The sequence below is a fragment of the Castor canadensis genome, chromosome 15 (assembly GCF_047511655.1).
Source record: "Castor canadensis chromosome 15, mCasCan1.hap1v2, whole genome shotgun sequence".
NCBI lineage: Eukaryota > Metazoa > Chordata > Mammalia > Rodentia > Castoridae > Castor > Castor canadensis.
In genome coordinates, this window is record NC_133400.1 from 65,805,238 (window position 1) to 65,823,626 (window position 18,389).

The 18,389-nt window shown below is 37.1% G+C and overlaps 1 protein-coding gene and 1 pseudogene across 39 annotated transcripts in view; one reads left to right on the forward strand and one right to left on the reverse strand.

Moving 5' to 3' along the window:
• Nucleotides 1–18,389, reverse strand: part of Pard3 (par-3 family cell polarity regulator) — a 689,221-nt gene that overhangs the window by 360,226 nt on the left and 310,606 nt on the right. The gene's annotated exons all lie outside the window — the stretch shown is intronic.
• On the forward strand, nucleotides 6,125–7,039 carry LOC141417485 (elongation factor Ts, mitochondrial-like; annotated as a pseudogene).

The window sequence follows — 18,389 nt, forward strand, 5'->3', positions numbered from 1 at the left end:
TAATAACAAATAAGTAAATTATATGTTTATAAGGAAATGCTATTGAAAATGAGTAACATAAGAAGAACTGGAAAAAGAGAAGATGGGAAAAGTGGGGCTTGGGCAGCAAGATACTAGTAAGGAGACGTTAGGGAAGGCCTTGGTAAGGAGCAAAGATCTGAAGGACCCAGGGGAATTAAGTTAGGGGTATCTGGGAAAAAGTGCAACCTGGGCAGAGCACCAGAGCACATATCCTCAGGAATGAGTGAGCAAGAAATATCCAAAGAACAGATCTCACAGAGCTCCCAAGCACATGAGGGACACTCACTGTCATTCCTGGGAATTTAGGTTATCAATCGTTCATCTTTGGTCTATACAGTTATAGTATACTACATAATGGCATTGGTTGTAGAGTTAGAAAGATCTAGGTGTACTTAATGTGTGACCTTTAGCAAGTTATATGACTTTTGTAAGCCTCAAGTTTCTCATTCAAAAAAATTAGTGGAAAAAATGCTAAAATTGACTGCATAGATTTAAGGATTTGTTTAAGGATAATCTATATAAAGACCTTAGCAGAGTAAAATTTAAGAACTGATAGTTCTTGTTGGATGTGAACCCAAGAGCAACAAAAATAAGTATAGACAAGAATAGATCGAGCTAAAAAGCTTTTGCATGACCAAGGAAAAAAATCAAGACTGAAGAGACAATGTAAGAAATGGGAGAAATATTTACAAATCATCCATTTGATAAGGAGTTAATATTCAAAATATGGAAGAAACTCAAACAACTCAGTAGAAAGGAAATAGCCCAATTAAAAATGAACAAAGGATCTGAATAGACATTTCTTAAAACTAGACATACAAATGGTCAGCAGGTACATGAAAAAATGTTCAACATCATTAATCATCTGAGAAATATAAATTATAAGAACAATGAGGTATCACATCATACCTGTTAGAATAGCTATATTCAAAAAAGCAAAAGATAACAAGTATTAGAAAGGAAGAATGGAAAAAACAGGAACCCTTGAACAGTTGGTAGGAAAGTAAGTTAGCATAGCACACCGTTATGGAAAATAGTAAAGAGGTTCCTTGCAAAAAGCAGCAATAGATCTCCCATATGGTTCAGCAATCCCATTTTGGGGTATATATGCAAAGCATAAAATCATGTTGAAGAGATATCTGCATTCCCATGTTTATTGAAACACTAGTCATAAGCCAAGATAGCAACCTACGAGTGCACAGAAATGGTATTTCTTATTATTACCCCCAAATTAACCTAACTATAGCACAAAATTCACATATACATAAACAAATCATGGGAAGAGGGGAGAACCATGTTTTTACTATATCAGAATTAGTTTTATGAGAACTGGAGTTTCAAGAAATTAAGTTAAATTATATAACAATTACCCAGGTTTTCCAGACCACCTTAAAACCACAGTGGTGTTTTTCAATTCACAGAACCATTTATTAAAGTTCAAATATTAACAACCTGTTAAATTTATAATCACATGGGGAATTGAAAAGAAACCATGAAACTCTGGTCCAATTTTTAGCTCCTTATTCATAGCAAAGTCCCCAAGCAATATTATTCAAGCAAAAAGCAGCTCACCACAGCCTGAAATTAACCCATGAGTTCCTTTCACTTTTGAAAGTCTTACATTTTTGTACATTTGTCAGTGATATATAACACAAAGTATGATGATTTGTATGTACTAACATCTTACCTACAGCAAAAGAAAACAGAAAGTAGCAGGAAAAGCTAAAAACTAATGACAAACAGCTCCTTTGTTTCATTACACAAAGCAGGGCATGCAGAGGATAAAAAATAAAATCACCAGCCATATCAGTTTTTCTAACAAACAAACATAAAAAGTCTTCTAGCATGAACAGAGATTTTAATGTCTGACTCCCTCAGGAGAAGAATCAAGACCAATGTTATTTCATATATATATACTCATGATAATCTTTTGGAAGAAACAGACAATAAAATGTGTTTTAGTAACATAAAACCACTTAGGTGAGTAGAAACCAGAAAGGGCTTTGAAGGACTTCAAAGGGAAATAATCAAATATGAAGCATAATGAAATTTGGCTTATTATTACAAATAATCAGGTCTAACTTTAAATTTTGAGAAATAGCCCTACCAAGTGAACAATAGCTTCTTACCTTCAGCAGGCAACTATCAATCTCCCCTATCATTCAAAAATACTGTCGACTGTTTCTTAGCAGTCCATGGTTCATGCTTCCCATTTTCACCTCTACTCTTTAGAAACCTGCTACATGTCAATTCTACTGAAATTGCTCTGAGCCATTTTCAATGGCTCATTCATGGAAATGCTGGTCTCCATTATGACCAAGACCAAAGATTCTACCTTCCAATATTGACCAAAGTTATTCTCTCTCCACTGCAGCGACCTGGAATGCACACATGATTTCTTACTTTTCTAGTCAGACTTTCTGCCTTTTCACCAGCTCTTCTCAAATTATCTTCAGCACACCTGAAGCATACATTCACCACCAATGTGACAGACCTGACCTCTTTTGCCTTTTGCCAGCCTTGTCTCTTAGTGTCATAGGTAAACTTTCACAACCTGAAGCCAGCCTGAGTTCTACTAGCTATCTTGCTAACCCATGCACACTAATTTCTCAACACTGGATTTACTCACAAACAGCAATTCCACCTATTTTCATGTTTCATACTCTATCCAGGATTGTACTATCCATTTAGATCAACTCTCACCAGTGCTTCAAGGCTCAAAGTGAACACCATATACTCATCCAAAGCAGCCATCCCTTTCTGAGCAGCACCCTCCAATAGCTGCCTACCCATCATGTCCATGGAAACATCACAGATGCCTTACATCCACTTCTCTTTACTCATCAAAGGCAGAGATTCCTGTCCTCTGCTGACCCAACAGACCGTCAGGTATTTGGGAACAGAGGGAGAAGTATTTTCATCAATATTGAACACCAATGTGCAGAGTCAAAGCAAAGAAATACTCAACTGAATTAAAAATGAAATACCAAATGTAATATATTTCCATTAATTACCCAAAATCCAGATGAAATTAACATAGCCCCTCACCTTTTACATGGAAAGAACATTGCTGCATCTTCCTCAGCAACCTTTTGGGGAGAGAGGTCAAAGATCAGAGCTCAGCCAATGGTACAAAGGACAAGGAAAGCAGTAAAAATCAGTGATTTTTAAACCAATGGAGGGGTTAAAGAGGGCAAGAACTAGTTATATTCTACATAATAAACTAAATGAACCCCTACAGAAACATTAAAAGTAAATGATTTTATGTAATTTTGTACACAGATACTCACCCATACACATACAAAATAAAAGTGAATATGGACAAGTCAACAAAAAATTACTAGCAATGTAAAATTGTATAGCAAAGAAAGGACTCCAGCCTGGGCTCAAAGTGGTAAAGAAGAAGTAAGGTAAACAATTATTTAAACAGCCAAAGAGCAAGCATGAAAATTTTACTATAGAAGTATGGTCTCAGTTTTCAGAATCAAGCTGTTTATTTTTATAAACTTAACTTATGAATTTCAAGTAGAAAATGAATTATTGAATTTTACAAAACCCAAAGGAGTTTCAATGCAGAACATGAAAGACAGCATAATCTCAAAAACCAGGAGAGCAAACTTGTACATCATCCTACCTACTGGCTGACATACTCATGAACAGAGATAAAAGATACAGCAGTGAGCTGAAATGCTAGTTATGAGTTTACTTCAACCTAGATACCTCTTTAAACTTAGATCAAGCTAGGTATAAAGCATTCCAGGTATAACTGAATAGAAATATTTACAAGTCAATAAAAATCAGTTTTAGTTACAAAAGAGAAAGTCATACTCAAATATTTCTTAGAAGATAATAATAAACAATCCATTATTTTACATTTTCATTGTTCTGATGCAGTCAGAGATACTCATATTTGAGTCTACAGTTAGACATATTCTAGGCTATATTTTTACCAAGAGTTTTCATACATGTGTAATTATATGAAAAATATAACCATCCAATACATCTGGAAAATACAAAGATAATGCTGATCATATACTACTAATTTAAGTATAAAAATCATAACCTGGAATCTTTGGTAATAGAATAGGCTGATATATGCAATGTGCTTATCATCTATAAAACAAAACAAGGCCTTGCATTCAAAGAGGAGCAGCAAGTTAGCTTCTTCATGATTGAAAATTTGTAGCAATCACCAGGCCAGGGTAAGGAGAAGAGAACTAATACATATGGTAAAGTAATATTTATTAAATATTGAACTGTACTATTTTATTGAATCCCTACTAAGATCCATGACATAGGTTCTTTTACCTATCACTTTGTACATATCAAAATTGAAATGAGAAAGTGTCAATTAATATTGCCAAGGTCACACAACTAGAGGACACAAAAATCTAACTTGTTCTTGGTTGAGAACATGTGCTGTTAATCACAATGATACAATCATTAATGCTTCTGGGCAACTGTATTCAGAAGAAGGAGGTAATTTCCCAGGAGAAGAAATGGCAGCTCAGAGAGGTCAGGATAGTGACCCCCTCAAAGGAGGGCTCTCTACACTACTTCCTCCCAGGGAGCTGCAGGCAGGGGAGCACCAGAACATGACTTACTCCACAATAATAATAGTTTTAAAAAATCTAGTCATCTAATAAAGACAGACTGACACTTTGTGAGAAGATTATTAACGGAAATGAATAGTGTAGATTTTTCTCAAATTTTTACCACACTTTTTTTTCCCCAGACAGATTTTCAGAACATTACTTTTCATTAAGTGACCATTTCAACCCAGGTTTGATTCTCTCAGAAACTAAAAGTTAGCTAAGTTGCTCAAGATTCCAGTTAATAAGTAAGATGCTGGGATCCAACTTTGGTTTGCATGACTAACATCCCTGATCCTACAACTTCATTCTCAAACAGAGTGCTGGTTCAGAGCAAGAACTGATGCACATGTGATCAGAGACTGATTGAGTAATGACTAATGCAGCACTGACTCAAAATGTGGAAGTACTCTAGCAATCTAAAGATATTGGAAGAAGTAGACTGCTATTGATTTTAAAGGCAGGAATAGTAGTCACTAGAACATAGCATATCCCTCAGATCATGGTAGAAGACAATGGCTAAAAAAGTGACACTAGAATTTAGAGTGCATAAAACACAAAATACCAAGCTATACAGTTGAATTTAAATCAAGTATAGTAGGGAATTTCTTCATGCATTTAATCTTGGGCAAGGCAACACAAGTGGTAGTTTGGAAGACTAAGAAACTACAAATAGGTAGAAATGATTTAAAAAAGGAACAGATGTTAGAGGGAGACAACCACATTAGTTCAGTCAAGAGGAATATGGCTACAATGAGAACAGGTGCTATGGAAAGTAGAAAGATGTACATAAATGCAAAAGCAAAGGTATGACTTATAGTGCCTGGTGATAGATAAAAGGCAAGGGAGATGAAAGAAAAGGAAGAAAATAAATTTGAAACCTAGGAGACACATGGCAAAAGTAGAAGAAATAAGAAAATACACAACCATAGAATTTTCTAGGCCTAGGAAACATTTGAAAATTAGCTATTCCTAAGTTCACAGGTAATGAGGTAATTCTGCACAGAGAGGCTTACTACATATAAGGGATTTCAGCTCCCATCCACCTTCATTCACATTGACTCTGAGTGACCAGCAAGCCACCGAGAGAGAGGTAACCGGCTAGTACTTGCAGATACACACAAGACTGAAGGAGCAGGACATGAAAGCAAGCAACACCCAGGCTCACCAAAGAGGTGTATATAGAACTCCGTCTAGAGAAGTGACTCACACTCATGCAGGGAGCGGGGAAGGAAAAGGCTGCTGACAGTCATGAGTGAGCTTAGAGTTAACTGTCAGAGAGGCCAAAAGGGACACAGCTTCTTTCAGCCACTTACAAAGAGCAGGGTAAACTGCACATATGCCTTAACAACAGCGCCTTAAAGGACATTAAAGTACCTCAAGTAAAAATTTCCAACTTTAATTTTTTTGTGTGTATTTTACCAATTCCAGCGATATTTAAGTAAGAGAGCATTCATCCTTTTATTAAAATCTACAACAATAACAAAAAAAGGTCAGCAGCAGTCGGAACGATGTCGCTGCTGAGGTCCCTACGCCTCCGCGTGGTCGCGCGGACCAAGAGCCATCGGGTGAGCGCTGCGGCCCCGGGCCGACCTGCCTTCCTCGCAGGGCGCCTTGAACGCACCCTTCTTTCTTTTGACCCGGCGGGGTCCCTTCTGCTTCCCCAGACACGGCACAAGTTTCACGCGGGGCCCCAGCTATCTTCCTCCAGCAAAACGCTCCTGAGGGAACTGCGGCGGAGGACAGGCTACTCTTTTGTGAACTGCAAGAAGTCCCTGGAGATGTGTGACGCGCATCTCAAACAGGCACAGATCTGGCTCCACAAGCAGGCCCAGAAGAAGGGCTGGAGCAAAGCTGCTAAGCTCCATGGGACGAAGACGAAAGAAGGCCTCATTGGGCTGCTACAGGAAGAAAACATAGCTGTATTAGTAGAGGGCTTCCTGAATTCCTCTGAGCTTTCTGGACTTCCGGCTGGGCCTGACAGAGAAGGCTGTCTCAAGGATCATTTGGCCGTAGCTATTGGGAAGCTGGGAGGAAACATGACTTTAACGGGCTGCCTGGGTGAAAGGGCCGTCTGGGTTCTACATTGGCTCCTATGTCCATGGAGCAATGCACAGCCCTTCACTCCACAACCTGGTGCTGGGGAAGTATAGGGCCTTGGTCATCTGCGAGACTTCTGAGCAGCAAGTGAACCTGCAAGACCTTGGCAGCCACCTGGGGCAGCATGTGGTGGGCATGGCCCCTCTCTCTGTTGGCTCCCTGGACGTTGAGCCTGGGGGAGAGGCAGAGACCAAGATGCTGGCCCAGCAATACTTACTGGATCCCTCCAGCACATTGGGACAGTATGTGCAGCCCCAGGGGGTGTCTGTAGTGGACTTTGTGCGTTTGAATGTGGAAAAGGTGAAGAGGCAATAGAGGCCGAATAGGTACCAGAGACTTTTTGGTCCAGGAGGAAATATTTATTTTTAGTTCTGGACATCATTACAAAAGGAAATTATTTCTGAAGTCTCTTCAAACTTGTTTCTTCATTTGAGTTTTTAATGAAATTATATACTCATGAGTATAGTTATTAGTTATATAATAAAGAGAGCAGAATTTTTTCCTTATTTGCATAATTCTGGCTTTAGCTTTGTTATATGTTCCTTGTGATGGGTTTTAAGAAAGAACAAGTGAGTCTTGCTGTAGCTTGGCGAACAGACCACAACAACCGTTGTGCTGCTAAGTTTAGTGTGATGTTGTTGAAATTTCTAACTAACATGGTCCTTCACGATGGAAAAAAAAAAAAAGGCTCAGCAGAGTAAGTGTATAATCTAACATGACATACAAGTAAAAAACAAAAACTTTTAAATTCAAATATTCATTATAATAAGCCACAAAAAAGTACATCAATTCACTCCCTCTGTCATGTCCAATATTAGACAACTGAATTAGCAAAATGTTTAACACATTGCTCAATGGAAAAATTTCTTTAAAACAACAAATACATTATTTTTATTCAAATTGAGACCTATTTTTCTTGGCCATCCTACAAAAACATGCTTCTCTTTCTAAAAGTTAAGGACATTAATACCAAAGTCTTGGCCAAAGGTTTATGAAAGTATTACTGAATTATGTCTGTTTATGATTAAAATACAAAGTTCTCAGGAAAATTAGTCCCTTCAGGGACTTAAAATATGAGTAAGTCCCAAAACCTAGATTTCTGTTGATATAATCAAACTAACATTCCTTGACATCCCCTCCAACTTTCTCCAATTTAAACTAGAAAAGATTCTTATTACATATTTAATGTAAGAAAATACATACTATCTATGGAATAAGATTTTTTTTATCAAATACTTGATGAAAAAATGCTTCAAGAGAAGAATATTTTCAGATATGTAAATTACAAGTGGATAGTCCTTTATAACAACAAATGTATTTAATAAAAGCATGGTTAGGCTTAGGCTGAGATGCCAATATATATGAAAGAGATCCAATGCTACCAAGAAGTCTAGTCCTGCTTCCCTCAGAAATCAAAAACTGAAAATCCCCCAAGGAATAGGTATAGGTCCTGCCCTCATTAAAGAAAAGGACTTATAATTAAAATAAAATCTAGTAAGAGCTAAAATGGAAAAAGAGTAAGACATGACTATATATGCTTTGGTTTAGGCAGGCGTGTGGCTAATGTTAGGGACTACAGGAGGCTAGTGTCAAGAATAATCTACTGCTGAAGGTGAGACCAGAAGAATGGGAATTAGAAAGGAAAAGAGAGAATCAGCCCAGAGATGCTGGAGCAAGGTGAATCTGAAGATCACAACGAGTTCAGTAGAGCTGAAAAATCCAAGAATGCATCTTAGAAACAACAGGGAGCAGAGTTCATCAGCTAAGGAACAGCAGCAGGCCCCAACACAACAAGAACAGAAATGACAGAATCAAACCTCACACCTACTGCTGATATACATTATTGCTGTTTTAAGAACTTAACATGAGTTATCTGATCCAGTCCTCCAAAATATGCATAGAAAGTTATGAAATCTTTCCTGAGGCTTATGAACTTCAGGATCATGCTCAATATAACCCAAGATCATTGTGACTTTCAGCAGCTGGCAGCACTTTACCTCTGCCTCCTAAAGATGCTCAAATCCCTAGAAGGTGGACAACAGGGTTCTTTACCACACATTACTGGCTGGAGTACAGTGTCACTGGGGGGAGGGTGCAGTGCTGTTGTAGTCAGTAATCCATATGACAGCATGGAGAGAAGAAATAGGGGTAGAGAGGAAAAAGAACCACCAGGATGAGAGGTACACAAAAGAGGAACAAAAGTGGAGAATAACGCCCAAACATCACTGGTTGTAAAAAGGTGCAAGCATAAGGATCCTGGGCTATACGTACTTTAGGAAAATAGCCTCAAGATAACCAAAAACTACCATGTTCACACATAGTGCATACTCAATACTCACACAGTCTCTGGGCTACTCCAACTCCCGTCTACTTTTATCAAGCAAAGGTTTAATAAACTGGAACAACTCTACATGTAAGATATTTAAAAAAAAAAAAACAGACAATAAATAAAGGTGTCCAAAACAAAGGGCCATGGAATGGTAAAAGATATTTAAGTGGGAATGTACTTCCCATCATTACAGTCATTTAAATGCAGTTTTAGAAATTCCCTATTTGGTACTCGCAATTAACATAATTAACACACTGTGTGTGTGCATTATGTGTATACAACTGTTTCTGCTCTATATTTTGATGCTACAAATGACAGCAAACAATTTAGGAAGGAAATCACTGTATTTGTAGTTATCTCTTGATACTTTTATAATTGCAAATGCTGAAACCTTACATCTAAATCTCCTACACGTCACAAAGGAAAACATTCAGGAATATCAAGGACAATCGAAAATCAGTGCCTTCATACAGCAAACTTTTCGGTTCATCTAGAGACAAAGAGTACCTATTAGCCAGGACTCCTCCAACACTCACCTATGCCAGTAAGTGCTGGAACAAAGAAAAGAGGAGCAAAAATATCTGTACCTAATATGTGACCAAGTAACAAGAGGATATCAACTGCCAACAATCCTTCATGGAATGAGAAAGTTACAAATGGGAGACCAATATATGTTGATCAAAATTCCCACATTCCCAAATAGCCCATTCCATCAAGCAAATCTTGTATCTCAGTAATTCTTTTCAATGAATCTCAGCAATCAAGAGCAAAGCAAGAAGACCGCATTAGTTCTTAAAAGTCTAAATCTCTCACATCGGTGGTTTCTATGCTGTTATATAACCTGTAACCTCAGACATACCAGGAAAAAATGTGAACACAGTACTTCACCCTTGAGCATACTGTTGGAAAAGAAAACCATTGATTTTGTCCAACAGAATTTATGCATACATATGTGATATGTTATGTGAGCCTAATTTAAACTTTGAGTGCCTACTTACCAAGTCTGAGGCCCTGGGTTCAAGTCCTAGCACCAGCCCCCCACCCCCCCAAAAATCCGTATCTTCCAAAATGAAGTATTTATACAGAGCCAACCATCTGTAAAAATTCTTATCTTTTTCCTGTCCCAAACAGTCTACTCATTTTCATTCTAGCAAATTATGCAGAAAAGAACAATTATTGACTTCAAACAGGACAGAAATGGGGATGGGGAGAACAATGTAATTCTAATTGAAAACAGAATTCACCTCCATATTCAACAGAAAATATATTTTATGTAGAATCAAATACCTGAAATTCAAAATAGGAAAAAAATATACAAGTCAAAGGTAAAAATCTTTCTGAAAGTCTAATTTGATTTATAAATCTAAAATTCTAAAAGCATTACTTTGAAAGTTTCAGTGATGCAACCAAAAGAAAACAAATTATTAAAGTAAATAAATACCTATACATTTTCAAATGAGATATTCTAGCAAATTTACTAATATACTGCACTCAAAAAATAACAAAATTTTAATGAATTTACTACATCAAATGGATTTGGGGTAAGGGCTAGAGATGTGGCTCAGTTGTGGAGCACAAAGTCCTGGGTTCAACTTCCCAGCAGCACCACAAAGAAAGGAAAGGAAAAAGGAAAGAAAGAGGAAGGGGAGGGGAGAGGAAGAAAAAAGTTTTTTTCAATTATGTATACTTCACTCTACTCAATTCTGATACTGCTCACTCAACCTCCAAATATTCTAGGAGTTTGGGAAGAAAAAAATTAGAGAAATTAATTTAAGGAAGGAATTCTGAGACCAGGAAGAAGAGCTTCTGAGGCACTTCACAGAGATTTACTTTTAAGTGAAAAGGAAGAACTGAGCTGAACTCTGAAAAATAATGAGCACTCAACACCCTCCCCAACACTTCCGCTCTCTTAAGTGCTTTCTAATGAAAATGAAAAACCTCTGAGCTCTAAAAAACAAAATGAAAAAACACAAACCTCCAAACAAACAAAATTTATATTTTCAGGATAGACTATAAACTATTTTATATGCAACTGAAATATCTATAAATTATTCAACACAAATAGCTTGTTCAAATATTTTTTAAATTGAGAAGAAAATTTGTCATTTTAGTTACAAACGTAAAGAGTAATCTAATATTTCCTGATAATTAAACATTTTTAATATTTATGTAATTAAATATTTTTAGAGTTAACCAGTTGACAACTATCTTGGGCTTATGATGGGTTTTGGCCATTCCTTTTTTTCCCCTGTCCTTCAATAACCTCACTGAAGTCCCTGAAGCTCTGTGCCATCAGCTCTGCTGGGCCTCGAGCCCCAGGCAGATTTCCCAGGGCTGCTACGACCAACAACACTGCAGCGGACCTGGTCAGGGAACAGAGAGGCACAGTAACAGACCTGTACTCCTCCTGCTCCAACACCTGAGTCCAAGTTCAGTTACGAGAACTTCTCACAGAAAGTTCACGTTACTAGATGTGTGGGTTAGGTAGGCTACACGCTCCATCTCATGTTTTCTGAAGTAAGAACATCACTTTGCCTTGAAAGACCTTACATATGTCCCTCATTTCAGGCTGTTTAGGCTATAATAATTTTTCAGTCCATCTTGACACGTATAAATCCAAAGTGACAAGCAATCATTTTATCAAGTGTCAGTGATGTGACAGTACAACTTTGTCTATACGGTTTATAAAAATTTGTATCATAATAGTCAACAGGTTTTCACTGATTTGACGATAATTCTGCAATGTTTATCTCATAATAAAAACATCACAGTATCATATCCTACCGCATTATATAACAGTCAATTTAGTTCATTCAGCCAAGTATTGCCCCACAACATGTGGTTTCAGAAAAAGTGAGGCCACTACATGGACTTTTCCCTTTCAATTTGTTCAAGCATTTATTCAGTCAAAAATTTCTGGAGGCTTCCTTGGAACTAAAAATAAGTGGTAAACAATGTACCATTTTAAGACAACAAAATGGATAGAAACAAAGGCACATTCACGCATAAATGTTGTAAAGAAAAGGCTGGTGAGCACAGATGCAATAGAGAAAGGCAGCAGGGATGTCACCACCTGTCAAATGTGGGGACTAGGGAAGGTTCTTTAATGGGACCCTTTATATGACATGTAAGAAAGAACCAAGTTTGTGACTTGTGAAGGATGGCAAGCCAGAATGAGGCACCAGTGAGACAAAGGCTTGAGAGAGAAGGTTGGGGTTAGCTAAACAAGCTGACTGGAAATATTCAGCAAGGAGTGACACAGACATTCATGACTGGGTAAAGAAGAGTTTAATACCATAGCAAAGACTGAGAAGGGATGGGAGACAGGCATGTGAAAGGAAGTTCCTTCCCCGGACAAGGAGAGACCATCTGAGCACAAGCAGGTAAGTGTGTAAATTTGATAGTGTGAACACAGGATGCTTCTAATGGGAGGCTTCTATTTTCTCAATGCAATAAGAAGCTAAGACACAACAGGCTCAGTTAATGAATTACTTGTGAGAATTAAAGGGATTACCAAAGACAGGAAAAGACATTATGCTTGTCAAAGGGTATAATTTAATTCTACTATATATTGTTATATAAAACAATGTAAAACTTGGAAGTAACAGTTCTTGAAGAAAGAGAGACAAAATGCTCAGTCTACTAACCTTCTGAAGTTTGATGTATTAAATGCAAAAACACTTCAAGAGTACTACTATGTGAAAAGAAACCCCAAATCTCACCCTAGCCCCACTCCCAATGCCATGACGAGTATGTTGAAGAGACATATTTATTCCCAGCACTTAAACTGCCATCTCTTTATAATTTGTTCACTTATTTAAAATGCTAATTTAGGGCTGTGCCGGAGCTCTGTGGTACTTAACTAGCACAGCACAAAAGTTCAAACCCCCGCACCAGTATGGAGTGGGGATAGGGGGAGGTGGGCTGATCTATAACCTCATTTGAGCCATAGAACCACAAGAAAAAAAAGAAGAAAACAAGGGGAAAATGGCTCATAGATATACAGAATCAATGAAAAATACCATACAGCACACACATGGAGAAAAGACATAAAACAATTGTACAAAATGTTTTAATATTTAAAATAGGAACTTTTCAGGACTATTTCAGGACCATGTTAACAGTAGCTAGAAAAAGCCTATGTAAGGACTGATTTAAAAAGTACACCTACCCAGATCATAAAATCCTGAAATTAAAAATGGCTTATGAATGATTCAATTTCTAAAGGCAGGCTGTAGGAAATAGGTAGTGAAAACAACATATTGTAGGCTAAAAATGTTAATGTAATTTCTTAACTAGTATTTTTTAAAGAATAGAAGTTCTATGCTCATGAAACATGGAAATAAAGACCAAAATTTCAAAAGCAAATGACATACAGATGGGTGGGAATAAAGAGAGAGTATAAAGCAAGTATTCTTTTCATCATCAAACTTAATCACATAGCTCACAACAAAAAGCTTTAAAACTGCCTGCAATGAAAATATTACAAGGCACCTGAAGGTCAAAGCTAAAAATGAAAATGCATCTTTATCCACAGTGCAAGAGCTAAACGTCTGGCTCCAATAGCAGTATTCACAGGCAAGGAAATCAGCAGCTTCCAACAGATTCCCCATGAAGGTTAATTCACACACCACCACAGATTTTTTTTGCTCAGTAGAATTTCTGACTCACTTCCTGGCTGCTTACAGGCTTTTAGCTCCATAGGCCAAAAGCAGCAATAAATATAGCCAGTCAAAAATGAAAAAAAGAAATGGACGAGTAGCCCTTCAACTGCATAATCCAACTCCAGAAGCAAATGAGTGACATTGTGCCTAACTCCACTCATATCATAAAAGGATCCATAGGTTTATCAAGTAGCCAAGCAAAAACCCTTTTGGTATTCTTAAATAGCATCCTTACATTTAATCCTATTAAAACCATGCACGTGTGCCCAAAACAAAAGGAAATATAAAAAATGGACACAGACACAGAGCTTAGCACTAATGTCATTTTTGTGTCAGATTATGTTCTTCAGAAAAGAACCAGAGATGACTTAAAAAGATTAAATTTTATTCTAATTCTGATAAGATGCCATAGAAGCAAGAATCCAATTCTGAAAGGATGATGAGGGCATTAGAAATACACCAGGGATGAAAATAAGCCAGCCTTGCATACCAAATGGTTCTTCCAATATGCAAGGAAAAACATATTTAAGGCAGTAAAATTAGTTACTCTGGACTAGGGGTGTAGTTCAATGGTAACACTCATGTCAAGCATGCATGAGGCCATAGATTTCATCCCCAACTCCCAAGGGGGGAAAAAGAATTACTCAATGCAAGAGAAGAGTTGCTAAAGCTGTAATCATTAAGCATATTCTTTCCTAAAATAAAGACAGGAAGGAAAGCCACCTTTTATGAGTGTCTTTCAGACACTAGAAACTGGTTCTTATTTCAGTCTGTATTGTATCAATGTTCATACACAAAACCCAAATCTGCCTAAGAATATTATTTTCTTCATTTTGTACACAATGAAAATGAGGTCTGTAGTTTGTAGATTTGGACACAGCCACAGAACTAGTGAGCTGAGTGTCCCCACTCATTGGGGGGGCAGAGTTCTCGTGCCGACACTGACTTCCCACACTCACAACACTTTTTGTCATTAAATACACATAAGGGTAAGATGCTTCCTGTCTCTCTCAAGAGAAAACTTCAGGCAAAATGGCAGGCAAGACTTTCCCAAGAAATCAGTGTTGTCCTTATAAGAAGAAAGTCCACCATACCAGTCCTGTTCTCCACTGATGGGTATAGTACACAGTACATTCAAAGTCAAAATTATTTAGGGCTTGTGAAAATAATACATGTCACATACACATACACAAGGGATCCATCAATCATTACATTTTAAAACAATTTTCAACATATTATAACATCAGTCACTCTGTGATCAAAACATAATAACCTGCCATTGTAGTAATATATCCAGGTAAGAAGACAGAGCTCTTAAAAGGTTGTTTATTTCATTTTTGGAGGTACTATGAACAGGACAGATTTCTGTTATAAAATCTCTGGCATTTCAGAATGAAAACTAAATTTAATTTTAAAACAATCTTGATGTTTTTAGTTTCTACACTTGGTGTTGCTAGAGAAAAACCCAATTATGTTTGCTTCTGCACAAATTTTGCAAAGGCTTCTCAAGTGGGAGATAATATTAATAAACTCCCTTCCATTAACTGACAACTAGAATTTTAGAATTTAGAGGCAAGGTGGTGAATGTTTTTCATTGTAACCAGATGATCAGAATAGTCATTTGGTTACCCAATATCTACGGACTAAAGAAAAAACAAAAAATAAAACACTTCAATTACAAGTGGAGGAACCAGAAAGTAAATTTAAGTCCCATGAATGAAGGCAGGAAACAATGAAGCCCTGTCTCTTCCTACATCTGAATTCCTATAGCATTTCTATATTTTAATGCTGTGACCCTGGAGTCTTTCTACTGGCCAGTCTGCAGCTGCTGTAATTGTAATCAGATTTTCACATAAGCCTTGTCCTAATTCTGTAATTAAGAAAGTATAATCTGTTCATAATCTGAACAGCTCTAGGTTTGAGGAAAATAACTTTTTTTTAGGTGAGGGGGAGTCAATTTAGAGAAGATGATTAAGCACTTTGGGAAAAGAGGAATCTGTGAACAAACCAACTGTAACAAACTATGTGGGAACAGGAGCCACAGCCAGTTAATAACACCAGCTTCAAACAGGTAAAATCTAGGATAGCAATCACTTTGTAACTTTTTACTTGACTCACAAAATCAAGTAATCTTAAAAATGCTTCTCACACAGGGCAGCAGTAATTCGTGCCTGTAATCTTAGCTAGTCTGGAGACTGAGACTAGGAGGATCACGTTATAAGGCCACCTTAGCCAAATGGTTCATGAGACTCCATTTCCAAAAATAACCAGAGCAAAATGGAATGGAGGTGTGGCTCAAGTGGTAGAGAGCACCTGCTTTGCAAGCATGAAGCCCTGAGTTCAAACCCCTGTCTTCCCAGACCATACCCCTACACACACACCAAAAAAAGCTCCTTCATTAGGTTTTTTGTTTGGTTGGCTTGGTTTTTAAGACAAGGTTTTGCTATGTAGCCCAGGTTAGCCTCGAATTTATAATCCTCCTACTTCAGTTTAAAATTTGCTTTCACTAGGTTTTAAGTTTACTTTTGTCCTAGATATTTAAAACTGATGGAAAAGTAAAACTAAAACAAATTAGTAAAGTTTACTTTTTCCATGCTGTGTGAATATAACTATTATCTATCATACAAATATTACATATAATGCATAAATTATACTTTGAAAACATTCTTTTCTGAGAATAAGACAAATGATAAGCCTTTTTTCTAGCAGTATTTTGTATAAAATATTTTCTATTTAATATTCACCTATATTTTTCTTATAATATCTAGGACTCAAATTCAAGATAAGGCATAAACAGATACTTATAATCCTACTGGCCATCTTCATTTCAGGAAAATTATAGACTGAAAGGTCAGGAATGAAACACTGCACAGAAAAGTAAAAGGCAAAAGTGTCATGGCTGAGAAGGTGACAAAGATGCATAAAATAAGAAGAAACAAAAGGTACCCTGGGGTAGGGGTGTAGATCAGCAGTAGGGCTTGTGTTTTAGTACATCCAAAGCCCTGAGTTTGATCCCAACACATAAAATAAATTAAATAAAATAAAAAAGACTTTGTCAATGCTCCTAAAACTCCTAGCTTTGAGATTTTGAGACATGGCACTGGATGGTGGGACTCCTTTTTGACTAGGAAAGGGGCAAAGGTGAGAGTCTGCACATCTAAGGTCACACTGGAGATGCACCCACATCACACATTTAACAGTTTTCTTCCTTCAGTATAATCTGCCAACAAGATGAAGTTTTTACTGATGGAAAGAACCTTAAAACGTAGATTTCTCTCTAAAGGTCAGGGCAGTCACTCCCCCACTGCAGAGCAGAAGTGGCAGCTGGAAGGTGCCTTCCTTACTGTTTTTGCTAATTGAGTCAGGTCTGTTCACTAGGAGAAGGTAGTGAAAATGACAGGCTCCCATTAGCTTGTTTTTTCCTTCAGGTCCCTCTACTTTCTAGTACTAAATTATTCCCATCCTGAACTGTAAAGTTCCTGACTTCTGTTATGTGGAATTTATAAATTGCATCAGAGCATTGAGGAAACAAGAACAAAGTCAGCGTATGATCCATTATTTGCCAATATTAAATAATAATCTGTGCTGACTCAGAGAAATGGTGATAGCTAACTGGATGGGGGTGGAGGGCTGTAGTCCCAGCTCCATGGGAAGCAAAGTCAGGAGGATCACTTTGAGGCAAGCTAGAATTAGGGAAAGTTCAGGACTCATAGAAAATATGTCTTAATATTGTATGTGTGTGTAGGTTGTCCATGCCTTGCCCCACTCATTGATTATTGGATGGGAATCACTTGGTTCCTCCTTTGCCACAGGTTAGCATAAGTTTTAAAAGCACTCACTCTCTAGGCCTCCAGATTCCACTGGGCCCACCATGCTCCATTTTGTATTTCCCTTCCCTAACTCTTAATAAACTCCATTTACACCCACTTGTCCTGTCATGGATTCTTCCCAGTGGGACAAAGAATTTAGAAGTCACAGATTCCAATATACCGCTAACAATTTGAGCTCACAAGCTAAGACCCTGTCTCAACCTACAACAACATTCATAAAAAGAAACTAAATGCATTAAGGTGACATCATTCTGTAAGTTTGCTACAGCAATTGGGTTTGATTTTAATGGGTAGTGTCCTTTAAAATCAAAGTTCTCTTCATTCAGAACCATGCTGGATTCATGGATGACTTCAAATGTATTACTAATATTCCAGTAGGCATAATTTTTATGCAGTTTTTGAATAACTGTGGTTAAAGTACAACTGAAAATGCATTGTTTCTCATTGTCGGCATTTTCCTACTGGCCTCACTTAGCAGGTTCTTAATGTTTGTATGCATATTCTTTATTCCAGAACAAGTAACATTTCTTACATGAATTTTTATATTTTTTATTTTCTTATATATATTTTCTTCAGGATTTTTGTACACATTTTTTTAGAAAGAATCTTAAGAGTTACCAAGCAACATGTAGATAAACAAATTAGCCTTTTCATTTATTTACTCAGAAGATAACTGTGAATATCCCACTGTAATCACAGATTAGGTCTAGTTAATATGCTATGGTTTTCATTTCATGGTAAAAGTCATTATTACACAAAGGTATTTTTGCTCATTTAAATTTTACTTTTCATGCCTATATTGTTATAACTTTTATTCTGACTGCAGTTTGGGCTTCACTCATTATACCAAAAA